Raw genomic sequence first — 15,061 nt, 5'->3', positions numbered from 1 at the left:
CTGTGAAAGGAAGAGCCGAATTCCAAAATTGATCAATGATGTTTCAGAAATTTCCCAAAGGGAATACCAACCCGAGTGTTAAAACTGCATTTACTCACAGGTTTTGAGCAGGAAACACTGAAATGCTATTAAAGTGCAATATCCAAGGGAACACTGACTCTGTCAAAGATGATCCAAATGGAATTTATGAAAAGTACCAATTACAAACAACAGAATCAAAATAGGGCGAGGGGACACCCGGATTTGAACCAGGGACCTCTTGATCTGCAGTCAAATGCTCTACCACTGAGCTATATCCCCAGCTTTTCAGTAAAATCAGAATGACAAAATATCAGTACATCATGAAAGAGTGTGAGGATCATACTAAGTTGTGCCAGAAAGTACAACCTTGAAACTGTGGAACAGGAGAAGTAGTCCTTAATATTATTTATTAAAGGAAAACTGGATCATTTAAAAACAGATTTATTTGTTTCATTGTTATTTTATTTGAATAGGCAGTGGTACATAGGACCAATGCCTCTACATACAATGATTGTTTTGAAACATTCTTAAAGGGGAAGAGGTTTTTACGGGACACCTTATCATTTGAGGATTGGTTACCACAATCACGGAGATGGTGATGAAGTATGATTGTTTTGGCCAAATTATGGTGGAAAAACATTTCTACGTACCACTACAATTCGGTATTTGGAAGGTACACCCAAACACCCCTTTCGAATACCTTCCATTTAACACATCAGAAAAAGCCATTTTGCGTTTGCAAATGGCCTGATTCTTCAGATCAGCCTTCTTGCAACTGCAATGATAGTTCGTACATCTTGCAAGTAGGCAGAGCTTTTCAGGAGAAATTAAATAGTTCCTACTTTGCACAAAAATGAAGTGCTTCAAACAAACACATACTTTGCATGCACAGAGAAGAGGTGGAATATATGTAAGACTGAAGACACAGGTGAAATGAGAAATAGATTGACTGCTTCGCTGCCAAGTTTTATACGCCATTTCTTCAGTGTAATACAAGAAAGCACCAAACAGTATAACAAAGTTGTCAATTGGTTTCATAGTCCATTCCCTTTGTTTAGTGCTGTGAAAGGAAGAGCCGAATTCCAAAATTGATCAATGATGTTTCAGAAATTTCCCAAAGGGAATACCAAGCCGAGTGTTAAAAACTGCATTTACTCACAGGCTTTGAGCAGGAAACACTGAAATGCTATTAAAGTGCAATATCCAAGGGAACACTGACTCAGTCAAAGATGATCCAAATGGAATTGATGAAAAGTCCCAATTACAAACAACAGAATCAAAATAGGGTGAGGGGACACCCGGATTTGAACCAGGGACCTCTTGATCTGCAGTCAAATGCTCTACCACTGAGCTACATCCCCAGCTTTACAGTAAAATCAGAATGACAAAATATCAGTACATCATGAAAGAGTGAGTGGATCATACTAAGTTGTTCCGGAAAGTACAACCTTGAAACTGTGGAACAGGAGAAATAGTCCTTAATATTATTTATTAAAGGAAAACTGGATCATTTAAAAAACAGATTTATTTGTTTCATTGTTATTTTAGTTGAATAGGCAGTGGTACATAGGACTAATGCCTCTACATACAATGATTGTTTTGAAACATTCTTAAAGGGGAAGAGGTTTTTACGGGACACCTTATCATTTGAGGATTGGTTACCACAATCACTGAGATGGTGATGAAGTATGATTGTTTTGGCCAAATTATGGTGGAAAAACATTTCTACTTACCACTACAATTCGGTATTTGGAAGGTACACCCAAACACCCCTTTCGAATACCTTCCATTTAATACATCAGAAAAAGTCATTTTGCGTTTGCAAATGGCCTGATTCTTCAGACCAGCCTTCTTGCAACGGCAATGATAGTTCGTACATCTTGCACGTAGGCAGAGCTTTTAAGGAGAAATTAAATAGTTCCTACGTTGCACAAAAATGAAGTGCTTCAAACAAACACATACTTTGCATGCACAGAGAAGAGGTGGAATATATGTAAGACTGAAGACACAGGTGAAATGAGAAATAGATTGACTGCTTCGCTGCAAAGTTTTATACGCCATTTCTTCAGTGCAATACAAGAAAGCACCAAACAGTATAACAAAGTTGTCAATTGGTTTCATAGTCCATTCCCTTTGTTTAGTGCTGTGAAAGGAATAGCCGAATTCCAAAATTGATCAATGATGTTTCAGAAATTTCCCAAAGGGAATACCAAGCCGAGTGTTAAAAACTGCATTTACTCAACGGTTTTGAGCAGGAAACACTGAAATGCTATTAAAGTGCAATATCCAAGGGAACACTGACTCTGTCAAAGATGATCCAAATGGAATTGATGAAAAGTCCCAATTACAAACAACAGAATCAAAATAGGGTGAGGGGACACCCGGATTTGAACTAGGGACCTCTTGATCTGCAGTCAAATGCTCTACCACTGAGCTATATCCCCAGCTTTTCAGTAAAATCGGAATGACAAAATATCAGTACATCATGAAAGAGTGTGAGGATCATACTAAGTTGTGCCAGAAAGTACAACCTTGAAACTGTGGAACAGGAGAAGTAGTCCTTAATATTATTTAATAAAGGAAAACTGAATCTTTTAAAAAACAGATATTTGTTTCATTGTTATTTTATTTGAATAGGCAGTCGTACATTGGACCAATGCCTCTACATACAATGATTGTTTTGAAACATTCTTAAAGGGGAAGAGGTTTTTACGGGACAACTTATCATTTGAGGATTGGTTACCACAATCACTGAGATGGTGATGAAGTATGATTGATTTGGGCCAAATTATGGTGGAAAAACATTTGTACGTACCACTACAATTCGGTATTTGGAAGGTACACACAAACACTCCTTTCGAATACCTTCCATTTAATACATCAGAAAAAGCCATTTTGCGTTTGCAAATGGCCTGATTCTTCAGACCAGCCTTCTTGCAACTGCAATGATAGTTCGTACATCTTGCACGTAGGCAGAGCTTTTAAGGAGAAATTAAATAGTTCCTACGTTGCACAAAAATGAAGTGCTTCAAACAAACACATACTTTGCATGCACAGAGAAGAGGTGGAATATATGTAAGACTGAAGACACAGGTGAAATGAGAAATAGATTGACTGCTCCGCTGCCAAGTTTTATACGCCATTTCTTCAGTGCAATACAAGAAAGCACCAAACAGTATAAAAACGTTGTCAATTGGTTTCATAGTCCATTCCCTTTGTTTAGTGCTGTGAAAGGAAGAGCCGAATTCCAAAATTGATCAATGATGTTTCAGAAATTTCCCAAAGGGCATACCAAGCCGAGTGTTAAAAACTGCATTTACTCACAGGTTTTGAGCAGGAAACACTGAAATGCTATTAAAGTGCAATATGCAAGGGAACACTGACTCTGTCAAAGATAATCCAAATGGAATTGATGAAAAGTCCAAATTACAAACAACAGAATCAAAATAGGGTAAGGGGACAACCGGATTTGAACCAGGGACCTCTTGATCTGCAGTCAAATGCTCTACCACTGAGCTATATCCCCAGCTTTTCAGTAAAATCAGAATGGCAAAATATCAGTGCATATTGAAAGAGTGTGAGGCTCATACTAAGTTGTGCCAGAAAGTACAACCTTGAAACTGTGGAACAGGAGAAGTAGTCCTTAACATTATTTATTAAAGGAAAACTGGATCATTTAAAAAACAGATTTATTTGTTTCATTGTTATTTTATTTGAATAGGCAGTGGTACATAGGACCAATGCCTCTACATACAATGATTGTTTTGAAACATTCTTAAAGGGGTAGAGGTTTTTACGGGACACCTTATCATTTGAGGATTTGTTACCACAATCACGGAGATGGTGATGAAGTATGATTCTTTTGGCCAAATTATGGTGGAAAAACATTTCTCCGTACCACTACAATTCGGTATTTGGAAGGTACACCCAAACACCCCTTTCGAATACCTTCCATTTAATACATCAGAAAAAGCCATTTTGCATTTGCAAATGGCCTGATTCTTCAGACCAGCCTTCTTGCAACTGCAATGGTAGTTCGTACATCTTGCACGTAGGCAGAGCTTCTAAGGAGAAATTAAATAGTTCCGACGTTGCACAAAAATGAAGTGCTTCAAACAAACACATACTTTGCATGCACAGAGAAGAGGTGAAATATATGTAAGACTGAAGACAGAGGTGAAATAAGAAATAGATTGACTGCTTCGCCGCCAAGTTTTATACGCCATTTCTTCAGTGCAATACAAGAAAGCACCAAACAGTATAACAAAGTTGTCAATTGGTTTCATAGTCCATTCCCTTTGTTTAGTGCTGTGAAAGGAAGAGCCGAATTCCAAAATTTATCAATGATGTTCCAGAAATTTCCCAAAGGGAATACCAAGCCGAGTGTTAAAAACTGCATTTACTCACAGGTTTTGAGAAGCAAACACTGTAATGCCATTAAAATGCAATATCCAAGGGAACACTGACTCTGTCAAAGATGATCCAAATGGAATTGATGGAAAGTCCCAATTACAAACAACAGAATCAAAATAGGGTGAGGGGACACCAGGATTTGAACCAGGTACCTCTTGATCTGCAGTCAAATGCTCTACCACTGAGCTATATCCCCAGCTTTACAGTAAAATTAGAATGACAAAATATCAGTACATCATGAAAGAGTGTGAGGATCATACTAAGTTATGCCAGAAAGTACAACCTTGAAACTGTGGAACAGGAAAAGTAGTCCTTAATATTATTTATTAAAGGAAAACTGGATCAGTTAAAAAACAGATGTATTTGTTTCATTGTTATTTTATTTGAATAGGCAGTGGTACATAGGACCAATGCCTCTACATACAATGATTGTTTTGAAACATTCTTAAAGGGGAAGAGGTTTTTACGGGACACCTTATCATTTGAGGATTTGTTACCACAATCACGGAGATGGTGATGAAGTATGATTGTTTTGGCCAAATAATGGTGGAAAAACATTTCTACGTACCACTACAATTCAGTATTTGGAAGGTACACCCAAACACCCCTTTCGAATACCTTCCATTTAATACATCAGAAAAAGCCATTTTGCATTTGCAAATGGCCTGATTCTTCAGACCAGCCTTCTTGCAACTGCAATGGTAGTTCGTACATCTTGCACGTAGGCAGAGCTTTTAAGGAGAAATTAAATAGTTCCGACGTTGCACAAAAATGAAGTGCTTCAAACAAACACATACTTTGCATGCACAGAGAAGAGGTGAAATAGATGTAAGACTGAAGACAGAGGTGAAATAAGAAATAGATTGACTGCTTCGCCGCCAAGTTTTATACGCCATTTCTTCAGTGCAATACAAGAAAGCACCAAACAGTATAACAAAGTTGTCAATTGGTTTCATAGTCCATTCCCTTTGTTTAGTGATGTGAAAAGAAGAGCCGAATTCCAAAATTTATCAATGATGTTTCAGAAATTTCCCAAAGGGAATACCAAGCCGAGTGTTAAAAACTGCATTTACTCACAGGTTTTGAGAAGCAAACACTGTAATGCCATTAAAATGCAATATCCAAGGGAACACTGACTCTGTCAAAGATGATCCAAATGGAATTGATGGAAAGTCCAAATTACAAACAACAGAATCAAAATAGGGTGAGGGGACTCCAGGATTTGAACCAGGTACCTCTTGATCTGCAGTCAAATGCTCTACCACTGAGCTATATCCCCAGCTTTACAGTAAAATTAGAATGACAAAATATCAGTACATCATGAAAGAGTGAGAGGATCATACTGAGTTGTTCCGGAAAGTACAACCTTGAAACTGTGGAACAGGAGAAGTAGTCGTTAATATTATTTATTAAAGGAAAACTGGATCATTTAAAAAACAGATATTTGTTTCATTGTTATTTTATTTGAATAGGCAGTGGAACATAGGACCAATGCCTCTACATACAATGATTGTTTTGAAACATTCTTAAAGGGGAAAAGGTTTTTACGGGACACCTTATCATTTGAGGATTGGTTACCACAATCACTGAGATGGTGATGAAGTATGATTGTTTTGGCCAAATTATGGTGGAAAAACATTTCTACGTACCACTACAATTCGGTATTTGGAAGGTACACCCAAACGTCCCTTTCGAATACCTTGCATTTAATACATCAGAAAAAAGCCATTTTGCGTTTGCAAATGGCCTGATTCTTCAGACCAGCCTTCTTGCAACTGCAATGATAGTTCGTGCATCTTGCACGTAGGCAGAGCTTTAAAGGAGAAATTAAATAGTTCCTATGTTGCACAAAAATGAAGTGCTTCAAACAAACACATACTTTGCATGCACAGAGAAGAGGTGGAATATATGTAAGACTGAAGACACAGGTGAAATGAGAAATAGATTGACTGCTTCGCTGCCAAGTTTTATACGCCATTTCTTCAGTGCAATACAAGAAAGCACCAAACAGTATAACAAAGTTGTCAATTGGTTTCATAGTCCATTCCCTTTGTTTAGTGCTGTGAAAGGAAGAGCCGAATTCCAAAATTGATCAATGATGTTTCAGAAATTTCCCAAAGGGAATACCAAGCCGAGTGTTAAAAACTGCATTTACTCACAGGCTTTGAGCAGGAAACACTGAAATGCTATTAAAGTGCAATATCCAAGGGAACACTGACTCTGTCAAAGATGATCCAAATGGAATTGATGAAAAGTCCCAATTACAAACAACAGAATCAAAATAGGGTGAGGGGACACCCGGATTTGAACCAGGGACCTCTTGATCTGCAGTCAAATGCTCTACCACTGAGCTATATCCCCAGCTTATCAGTAAAATCAGAATGACTAAATATCAGTACATCATGAAAGAGTGTGAGGATCATACTAAGTTGTGCCAGAAAGTACAACCTTGAAACTGTGGAACAGGAGAAGTAGTCCTTAATATTATTTATTAAAGGAAAACTGGATCAGTTAAAAAACAGATTTCTTTGTTTCATTGTTATTTTATTTGAATAGGCAGTGGTACATAGGACCAATGCCTCTACATACAATGATTGTTTTGAAACATTCTTAAAGGGGAAGAGGTTTTTACGGGACACCTTATCATTTGAGGATTGGTTACCACAATCACGGAGATGGTGATGAAGTATGATTGTTTTGGCCAAATTATGGTGGAAAAACATTTCTACGTGCCACTACAATTCGGTATTTGGAAGGTACACCCAAACACCCCTTTCGAATACCTTCCATTTAATACATCAGAAAAAGTCATTTTGCGTTTGCAAATGGCCTGATTCTTCAGACCAGCCTTCTTGCAACGGCAATGATAGTTCGTACATCTTGCACGTAGGCAGAGCTTTTAAGGAGAAATTAAATAGTTCCTACGTTGCACAAAAATGAAGTGCTTCAAACAAACACATACTTTGCATGCACAGAGAAGAGGTGGAATATATGTAAGACTGAAGACACAGGTGAAATGAGAAATAGATTGACTGCTTCGCTGCAAAGTTTTATACGCCATTTCTTCAGTGCAATACAAGAAAGCACCAAACAGTATAACAACGTTGTCAATTGGTTTCATAGTCCATTCCCTTTGTTTAGTGCTGTGAAAGGAATAGCCGAATTCCAAAATTGATCAATGATGTTTCAGAAATTTCCCAAAGGGAATACCAAGCCGAGTGTTAAAAACTGCATTTACTCAACGGTTTTGAGCAGGAAACACTGAAATGCTATTAAAGTGCAATATCCAAGGGAACACTGACTCTGTCAAAGATGATCCAAATGGAATTGATGAAAAGTCCCAATTACTAACAACAGAATCAAAATAGGGTGAGGGGACACCCGGATTTTAACTAGGGACCTCTTGATCTGCAGTCAAATGCTCTACCACTGAGCTATATCCCCAGCTTTACAGTAAAATCAGAATGACAAAATATCAGTACATCATGAAAGAGTGAGTGGATCATACTAAGTTGTTCCGGAAAGTAGTACCTTGAAACTGTGGAACAGGAGAAGTAGTCCTTAATATTATTTATTAAAGGAAAACTGGATCATTTAAAAAACAGATATTTGTTTCATTGTTATTTTATTTGAATAGGCAGTGGAACATAGGACCAATGCCTCTACATACAATGATTGTTTTGAAACATTCTTAAAGGGGAAAATGTTTTTACGGGACACCTTATCATTTGATGATTGGTTACCACAATCACTGAGATGGTGATGAAGTATGATTGTTTTGGGCCAAATTATGGTGGAAAAACATTTCTATGTACCACTACAATTCGGTATTTGGAAGGTACACCCAAACACCCCTTTCGAATACCTTCCATTTAATACATCAGAAAAAGCCATTTTGCGTTTGCAAATGGCCTGATTCTTCAGACCAGCCTTCTTGCAACTGCAATGATAGTTCGTACATCTTGCAAGTAGGCAGAGCTTTTAAGGAGAAATTAAATAGTTCCTACGTTGCACAAAAATGAAGTCCTTCAAACAAACACATACTTTGCATGCACAGAGAAGAGGTGAAATATATGTAAGACTGAAGACAGAGGTGAAATGAGAAATAGATTGACTGCTTCGCTGCCAAGTTTTATACGCCATTTCTTCAGTGCAATACAAGAAAGCACCAAACAGTATAACAAAGTTGTCAATTGGTTTCATAGTCCATTCCCTTTGTTTAGTGCTGTGAAAGGAAGAGGCGAATTCCAAAATTGATCAATGATGTTACAGAAATTTCCCAAAGGGAATACCAAGCCGAGTGTTAAAAACTGCATTTACTCATAGGTTTTGAGCAGGAAACACTGAAATGCTATTAAAGTGCAATATCCAAGGGAACACTGACTCTGTCAAAGATGATCCAAATGGAATTGATGAAAAGTCCCAATTACAAACAACAGAATCAAAATAGAGTGAGGTGACACACGGATTTGAACCAGGGACCTCTTGATCTGCAGTCAAATGCTCTACCACTGAGCTATAACCCCCGGCTTTATAGTAAAATCAGAATGACAAAATATCAGTACATCATGAAAGAGTGAGTGGATCATACTAAGTTGTTCCGGAAAGTACAACCTTGAAACTGTGGAACAGGAGAAATAGTCCTTAATATTATTTATTAAAGGAAAACTGGATCATTTAAAAAACAGATATTTGTTTCATTGTTATTTTATTTGAATAGGCAGTGGTACATAGGACCAATGCCTCTACATACAATGATTGTTTTGAAACATTCTTAAAGGGGAAGAGGTTTTTACGGGACACCTTATCATTTGAGGATTGGTTACCACAATCAGTGAGATGGTGATGAAGTATGATTGTTTTGGGCCAAATTATGGTGAATGAATGAATGAATGATGGGAATCTTATATCGCGCAACTTAGCCCAAGGGCATCAAGGCGCCTATTGTATTTTGTAATTTGTACTAATGTATTAAATTTCAAATAAAGATAGTTTTAAGCAGTTAAAAAGGTTTGATTTTGAGGGATAATACTATATCTGTAGTAAAATGGAAAGTGTAGAGGGAAGTTGAGAGGAGAGAATGAAGAGCTACATGGATAAAAAGTTTGGGGGGATGTCAGCATCTCTTGAAAAAAAAAAAAAAAACAGTTTAGAAAAATCTATGCAAAGGAGACAAAGGTCTGGCGAAGAGGAGAACTTCTGGACCACTGAGGAAAGGAATGTGGTTGCAGGAGGATCTAGCCAGGGGAAGAAAAGAACTCAGAAAAGAAAGTATATTGACACAGTAAAGAAAGGAAAAGAACGTAAGGTTCTGAAGGAGTCCGCAACAAAGGCGAAAGAGAGCTCAATAAAGGCGCTTTAAGTTAAGCACACAGCGGTGGCCTGTGATTCAAGTTTATCTAGTGGTGATGTTGAACTTACTTGTAGCTCAAGTATAGTTGAGTCAGATGTGGAGGAGGTTCCACTTAAGAGGAGAAAGGTGAGAGAGAGGGAGATTAAGATTGAGGAAAATGACACTGTTGATCCGCAAGGGGAAGAAATGTTCAACCCTCTTATGATACAACATCCACTTTCTCCGCAATGGTCTCCGGTGGAGCACGTAGCAACATACGTTAGGTATTGGATTAGAAGGGAAATACCGAAGGATGTGAGGACTAGGATGAGGAGCGAATGTCCTAGACCAAGTCTGAAAAGCAAGGTTGCATATACACCTGAGCTGGACCAGAAATGATGGCATTTATAAACAAGTCTGGGAAAGACCCTAGAAGAGGTCTTGAAAAAGGAATGAAGGGGTGTCAGGATAGACTTCTGGACGTTTAGGGGCCACTGACAAACATTTTTGACATGTGCGAAGAGGCGCATTCAAACAATACAGGAATTGACGTATCTGAAATGCGTCAATGGGTCCAAAGGGCTATATGCCTTCTAGGTAATTCAAACACTGCGCTATGCATAGAAAGAAGGAAAAGTATTCTTTTTAAAATAGATTTGAAGTTGGCAGATCTTGCACGTAAGGAGCCAGGGGAACAGTGATAGATTACTTTTTGGTGGAAAAACATTTCTATGTACCACTACAATTCAGTATTTGGAAGGTACACCCAAACACCCCTTTCGAATACCTTCCATTTAATACATCAGAAAAAGCCATTTTGAGTTTGCAAATGGCCTGATTCTTCAGACCAGCCTTCTTGCAACTGCAATGATAGTTCGTACATCTTGCACGTAGGCAGAGCTTTTAAGGAGAAATTAAATAGTTCCTACGTTGCACAAAAATGAAGTGCTTCAAACAAACACATACTTTGCATGCACAGAGAAGAGGTGGAATATATGTAAGACTGAAGACACAGGTGAAATGAGAAATAGATTGACTGCTCCGCTGCCAAGTTTTATACACCATTTCTTCAGTGCAATACAAGAAAGCACCAAACAGTATAACAACGTTGTCAATTGGTTTCATAGTCCATTCCCTTTGTTTAGCGCTGTGAAAGGAAGAGCCGAATTCCAAAATTGATCAATGATGTTTCAGAAATTTCCCAAAGGGAATACCAAGCCGAGTGTTAAAAACTGCATTTACTCAGAGGTTTTGAGCAGGAAACACTTAAATGCTATTAAAGTGCAATATCCAAGGGAACACTGACTCTGTCAAAGATAATCCAAATGGAATTGATGAAAAGTCCAAATTACAAACAACAGAATCAAAATAGGGTAAGGGGACAACCGGATTTGAACCAGGGACCTCTTGATCTGCAGTCAAATGCTCTACCACTGAGCTATATCCCCAGCTTTTCAGTAAAATCAGAATGACAAAATATCAGTACATATTGAAAGCGTGTGAGGATCATACTAAGTTGTGCCAGAAAGTACAACCTTGAAACTGTGGAACAGGAGAAGTAGTCCTTAACATTATTTATTAAAGGAAAACTGGATCATTTAAAAAACAGATTTATTTGTTTCATTGTTATTTTATTTGAATAGGCAGTGGTACATAGGACCAATGCCTCTACATACAATGATTGTTTTGAAACATTCTTAAAGGGGTAGAGGTTTTTACGGGACACCTTATCATTTGAGGATTTGTTACCACAATCACGGAGATGGTGATGAAGTATGATTGTTTTGGGCCAAATTATGGTGGAAAAACATTTCTACGTACCACTACAATTCGGTATTTGGAAGGTACACCCAAACACCCCTTTCGAATACCTTCCATTTAATACATCAGAAAAAGCCATTTTGCATTTGCAAATGGCCTGATTCTTCAGACCAGCCTTCTTGCAACTGCAATGGTAGTTCGTACATCTTGCACGTAGGCAGATCTTTTAAGGAGAAATTAAATAGTTCCGACGTTGCACAAAAATGAAGTGCTTCAAACAAACACATACTTTGCATGCACAGAGAAGAGGTGAAATATATGTAAGACTGAAGACAGAGGTGAAATAAGAAATAGATTGACTGCTTCGCCGCCAAGTTGTATACGCCATTTCTTCAGTGCAATACAAGAAAGCACCAAACAGTATAACAAAGTTGTCAATTGGTTTCATAGTCCATTCCCTTTGTTTAGTGCTGTGAAAGGAAGAGCCGAATTCCAAAATTTATCAAAGATGTTTCAGAAATTTCCCAAAGGGAATACCAAGCCGAGTGTTAAAAACTGCATTTACTCACAGGTTTTGAGCAGGAAACACTGAAATGCTATTAAAGTGCAATATCCAAGGGAACACTGACTCTGTCAAAGATGATCCAAATGGAATTGATGAAAAGTCCCAATTACAAACAACAGAATCAAAATAGATTGAGGTGACACACGGATTTGAACCAGGGACCTCTTGATCTGCAGTCAAATGCTCTACCACTTAGCTATATCCCCAGCTTTACATTAAAATCAGAATGACAAAATATCAGTACATCATGAAAGAGTGAGTGGATCATACTAAGTTGTTCCGGAAAGTACAACCTTGAAACTGTGGAACAGGAGAAATAGTCCTTAATATTATTTATTAAAGGAACACTGGATCATTTAAAAAACAGATATTTGTTTCATTGTTATTTTATTTGAACAGGCAGTGGTACATAGGACCAATGCCTCTACATACAATGATTGTTTTGAAACATTCTTAAAGGGGAAGAGGTTTTTACGGGACACCTTATCATTTGAGGATTGGTTACCACAATCAGTGAAATGGTGATGAAGTATGATTGTTTTGGGCCAAATTATGGTGGAAAAACATTTCTACGTACCACTACAATTCAGTATTTGGAAGGTACACCCAAACACCCCTTTCGAATACCTTCCATTTAATACATCAGAAAAAGCCATTTTGAGTTTGCAAATGGCCTGATTCTTCAGACCAGCCTTCTTGCAACTGCAATGATAGTTCGTACATCTTGCACGTAGGCAGAGCTTTTAAGGAGAAATTAAATAGTTCCTACGTTGCACAAAAATGAAGTGCTTCAAATGTGGTAAATAAATAAATATTACCAGATCTATTTTTGACTGGATTCAATATAAACAGGTAGCTCAATAAATAAGAGTCAAGATTCGAGGTAGCTGAAGTTTACAGGCTTTAATCAGGCATAAAGGACAGGAACAGGACAGCCTGCATGGGAATAGGATGGCAAGGCCCGGCAGCTGCCGGGGACAGGATCTGGGAATGATGCGCATAACTTTTAATAACAGTGCATTAGTATTTATAGTTAAACAAAATACATTTCATTCAATACAGTAGGCGTAGCAGTAGGCGTGGTTTGTAACAGTCGCGAAAGATAAGGGCAAAATGGGTGTAACAAAAGGCGTATACATAGACATGTGATGCAAACGTAACAGAATATGTCATAAACGGGGCGGAAACATGGAGGGGGCTACCTGAGCAGCTGGGACCTCTAACCTAGTGGTGCGCGCAAACTGGCAATGACGTGTTACCAGGGAGAACTGGGGGCTATGACTTCTGCGCTAGAAGAGGAGACTAAAGTCTGGAGTGTCAGAGCGACATGTACCCAGGCATATCTAGTATCTGATGTTTAGAGAACATGTTGATAGAATCCAAAAGTTATCAGGGCAAAGGCTAACAGACGCTAAGACTGGTGCATGCATTATTCCATATGTAGTGCGGGTGCGAGGAATATTCTATGAATATTAATACAGTATTTCTCTTACATGGAGACATAAAGGCTAGACCATGACGGAAACTTTGATGCGATTCAGTAGCTTAGGAATGCAGAGAAGGAGGGCTGGACTGATAACTAGAAACATAACATACTCTTGGCAGACTGGGAGGCAGAGCCAGGCCGAGCCGGGCACTGCGAGGCAGGAAGTAAGTGAAGGGTCAGGGATACAGGTGGGGGCTGTATCGCTCCTCGGAGAGGGTTCAGAAGACAGGAGCTGAATCTGAGTCCGGGCCCTTTTGAGGCCTAGAAACGGGGACAATTCAATGAATTAACGTGCACACTGTAAAATGTGGCAACGTAGGTTTACATAGGCCTAATATTCGTTGCTTTCACGAGAACTGGAAACTGGCATACTAGAGATGGACACAACTGTAATTGCGTCTTTAATCGATCAGAGGGGAATACATGCATATCGATCATGCACATATAACATAAGATGGGGAACACGTAGGCACATATAACATGGCAAAATTTACTTTTCCACATTCCCTCCTTGTGCCCTACGTTTCCATCAGGAAACATCAATATTCATGATACCATCTATCATTTCATATAGCATCATTTGCTCGTCTCGAATTGTCTTGGAACGGGATTTAGGACTAGGAATACAAGAGGTAGCGCAAATGCCGCAAATCGCAGGGCCACATTGTATACAGAGGCAGCAACTGAATATGATCATTACTGCAATACCTAGGAATGACAATACTTTCCATCCCCAGGCAGATATAATACTCCAGAGCCAACCGGACCATGTCCAGGTGCCTGGATTCTGGTGTAACTGATGGGCAATTTTATGAAGTCTGGTTATAGCTGAATAAACAGACGGCGCGTTATTAGGAATGAAAATGCAGCAACTAGATCCGATGACTCTACATGCTCCTCCTCTATCGGCCAGTATGACGTCAAGAACGAGACGATTTTGGAGCACGACAAATCTCATAGCAGATTGCTCTTCGGTTAAGTTACCTAGAGCACAAGTAGTCTCATTCACTACTGCTTCAAGGGTTCTGGTTAACCTACGTATTAACTTACTATTCTGGACAGGTCCTATAAAGAAGAAAAAACCTTTATTGAAGTCTTGATACTGTTCTAGAGTAGTTTCAGTTTGATCGACAATTGGGGACTCGATCTCCCTTCTATGTCTGACGTGTACTAGATGTGTGTTTCTGTGATAATCAGATGGGGCTAGAAAAACTGGTGGCAGTAGGAAGGCAATGTAACATGTTCCATCCCAATCGAGGGGCAGACGAACATATGCGGTCTGACCACAAATAAAATAAGAATGACGTGAGGCTTTGAAAATAGACTTCCTACTGTCCCTATACTCGACAGTAGTAGTACAATCACTATGTCCTACATGTGCGGAACCATTCTTTCTGACACATAATTCGCCTTTGACTGGTAGTACTGAAATAGCAGGTAAATCCGGAGTAGTATCAGACTGAACATTCAGGACCATAAAATT

The 15,061-nt window shown here is 38.6% G+C and overlaps 6 non-coding genes across 6 annotated transcripts; all 6 read right to left on the bottom strand.

Annotated features, from left to right (window-relative positions):
- Positions 1-228: 228 nt before the first annotated feature.
- On the bottom strand, positions 229-300 carry TRNAC-GCA (transfer RNA cysteine (anticodon GCA)). The gene has a single exon. It is a non-coding gene; the product is annotated as a tRNA-Cys (tRNA).
- A 1,010-nt stretch (positions 301-1,310) lies between these two features.
- TRNAC-GCA (transfer RNA cysteine (anticodon GCA)) lies at positions 1,311-1,382 on the bottom strand. The gene has a single exon. It is a non-coding gene; the product is annotated as a tRNA-Cys (tRNA).
- Positions 1,383-2,393: 1,011 nt separating this feature from the next.
- Positions 2,394-2,465, bottom strand: TRNAC-GCA (transfer RNA cysteine (anticodon GCA)). Its single transcript has one exon. It is a non-coding gene; the product is annotated as a tRNA-Cys (tRNA).
- A 1,010-nt stretch (positions 2,466-3,475) lies between these two features.
- Positions 3,476-3,547, bottom strand: TRNAC-GCA (transfer RNA cysteine (anticodon GCA)). The gene has a single exon. It is a non-coding gene; the product is annotated as a tRNA-Cys (tRNA).
- A 3,176-nt stretch (positions 3,548-6,723) lies between these two features.
- Positions 6,724-6,795, bottom strand: TRNAC-GCA (transfer RNA cysteine (anticodon GCA)). The gene has a single exon. It is a non-coding gene; the product is annotated as a tRNA-Cys (tRNA).
- Positions 6,796-11,142: 4,347 nt separating this feature from the next.
- On the bottom strand, positions 11,143-11,214 carry TRNAC-GCA (transfer RNA cysteine (anticodon GCA)). The gene has a single exon. It is a non-coding gene; the product is annotated as a tRNA-Cys (tRNA).
- Positions 11,215-15,061: the final 3,847 nt, after the last annotated feature.

Source organism: Lissotriton helveticus, chromosome 1_2 (genome assembly GCF_964261635.1).
Source record: "Lissotriton helveticus chromosome 1_2, aLisHel1.1, whole genome shotgun sequence".
Classification (NCBI taxonomy): Eukaryota; Metazoa; Chordata; class Amphibia; order Caudata; family Salamandridae; genus Lissotriton; species Lissotriton helveticus.
This window is presented reverse-complemented; position numbering and strand designations above follow the sequence as displayed.